Source organism: Penaeus monodon, chromosome 39 (genome assembly GCF_015228065.2).
Source record: "Penaeus monodon isolate SGIC_2016 chromosome 39, NSTDA_Pmon_1, whole genome shotgun sequence".
In the NCBI taxonomy this organism is placed as follows: domain Eukaryota; kingdom Metazoa; phylum Arthropoda; class Malacostraca; order Decapoda; family Penaeidae; genus Penaeus; species Penaeus monodon.
The window spans coordinates 28838269-28840768 of record NC_051424.1 but is presented as its reverse complement, the minus strand read 5'-3'; the positions used below and the strand labels follow the sequence as shown (position 1 = coordinate 28840768).

Below are 2500 nucleotides of genomic sequence, written 5' to 3'. Positions count from 1 at the left end.
TCGGCAATAATGTAGCGCAAACTGTAGTCGTTTACATCTCCCTTTGAAATGTATTTAAGTGGTCACTGGGCCAAGAAAAAAACCCACAAAAAATCTTTACTCCAATTTGTCTTAAATTATCCGAGTAATAAATGAATGGATGATTAAGTGTGATTGATTACATAACACACACACACACACACACACACACACACACACACACACACACACACACACACACACACACACACGATAGCGACCAATACATACATAAAAAAAAGAATAACGAGATCTCAACTCATCGACACTGACTCTTTGTCCTTCCCCGAATAAACACGGGACTTCGAAGCACAGGAAATATATTCGAAACTGTTTCAGTCACGATAAATCCACTTACATCTACTTACCAGAGATAATGTACCAGAGAGCCAGTGGTCGTAAAAATCGACCTATTAAGATATTAAGACATATATATATATATATATATATATATATATATATATATATATATATATATATATGTATATATATATTTTATTTTTTATTTATTTTATTTCTATTTTTTTTTATTGATATACCAAAATGGTTAGTAGTTTATCTTTAATGTCTTTAAAAGGGTGTAAATTGATGAATAAATTTGATAAGGATATTTTATCATTAATAATACCATAATAAAATAAAAACATAAACGACACATAAACGTTTTAAATATCAGACCCCATTTAATCTTTAACAAACCCTTATCCACTTAGGAAGATAAAACAAAAAGTTTCTATTACCTTACACTGCCTTACTGAACACAATTTAAAATCTAAAAAAACGTATCTAAATTTTACTAGAAGATTTACTTAAGATTTAGCCTCGAGTGTGTGTGTGTGTGTGTGTGCGTGTGCGTGTGCGTGTGTGTGTGTGTGTGTGCGTGTGCGTGTGTGTGTGTGCGTGCGTGTGTGCGTGTAATTCGTGCGAAATGTTTACATATAGTTAATATAATTCGTGCTTAAACTGAAGAATTCCTTAAATTGTATGCATTAAACAAAAAGATATTTTCCACAATACTAAAATATATCTATATCACACTACCTTAGAGAAATGATTTCTTCTAAATCCGTGTATATGAAAAACAAACAAGTAAAATAAAAAACTAAAATCGTAATAAAACGACAAATCACAAAAAAAGAATAATAAATGACGACAAAATACGACTTTATATAAATAAATAGAAAAAATTATAATAAATAGATTATAAAAAAAGTGTGCGCTCGGAAACGAAGGACAAACGATGATTTTGTATAGAAGAAAAAGATACTTATAAAGTAGTTTCTTTTAAGCCAGAAAAGTTAATGCGTTTTTTTTTTTTTTTTCTGATCCAACTCTTCCTTGTGTGTGTGTGTGTGTGTGTGTGTGTGTGTGTGTGTGTGTGTGTGTGTGTGTGTGTGTGTGTGTGTGTGTGTTTCAGAATTTAAACGAGTTTTATAATTCAGTTTCTTTCTCCTTCATCTCCCTCCCTTCCTCCCTCGTCTCCCTTCCTCCCTCATCTCTCTTCCTTCCTCTCTGTCTCCCTCCTTCCTCCCTCGTCTCCTCCTTTCCCTCACTCTTTCCTCCTCTCTGTCTCCCTCCTTCCTCTCTCGTCTCCCCCTTCTCCTAATCTCTATTCTCCTTCTCTCTCCTCCATTCTCCGCATCTCCTCCTTCTCGTTCCCTCTCTCTCGTCTCCCTCCCTTCCTCTCTCGTCTCCCTCCCTTCCTCTCTCGTCTCCCTCCATTCCTCTCTCATCTCCCTCCTTCCTCTCTCATCTTCCCTCCCTTCCTCTCTCATCTCTCCCCTCTCCTTCCTCTCTCTCCTTCCTCTCTCCACTCTCTCCTTCCCTTCTCTCTCATCTCCCTCCCTTCCCTCATCTCCCTCCCTTCCTCTCTCATCTCCCTCCTTCTCTCTCATCTCCCTCCCTTCCTCTCATCTCCCTCCCTTCCTCTCTCATCTCCCTCCCTTCCTCTCATCTCCCTCCCTTCCTCTCATCTCCCTTCCTTGCTCTCTCGTCTCCCTCCCTTCCTCCCTCATCTCCCTTCCTTCCTCCTCGTCTCCCTCCCTTCCTCTCTCATTCCCTCCCTTCCTCCTGATCTCCCTCTCTCTTAGAATTAAATTGTATTCAGAATTCTCAGATCAGATTGATACTATAGCGAATCATATGTAATATAACTAAGAAAACGTTCCATTATCTTATTTATATATTTTTTTATCAAGACCAAATCTGGTTGGATGTAATACACTCATGTTGCAGGTGATATCAAAACACAGATATCAGAACACTACTATAATATTTTATCTTAAATATGGAAGAGTAAGAAGGGAAAAAAAAGGTAAGATGGAAACTGATAGTTCAGAATTGTACAGTTGTGGTTCTTTTCACAATCAATCTCCATTTGTTTCTCTCCTCTGCCAGCCTTTTCGCTTCGTCCATGGGCAGAACACTGATTTCTCGGATGTTTTCACTATACATAGTCTTAGGCCTTCCATTTCCTCCACTT

The 2500-nt window shown here is 37.6% G+C and overlaps 1 protein-coding gene across 3 annotated transcripts in view; it reads left to right on the top strand.

The window, feature by feature from the left end:
* The window catches only part of LOC119597620 (GATA-binding factor 5-B-like), a 71383-nt gene that overhangs the window by 954 nt on the left and 67929 nt on the right, over positions 1-2500 (top strand). The gene's annotated exons all lie outside the window — the stretch shown is intronic.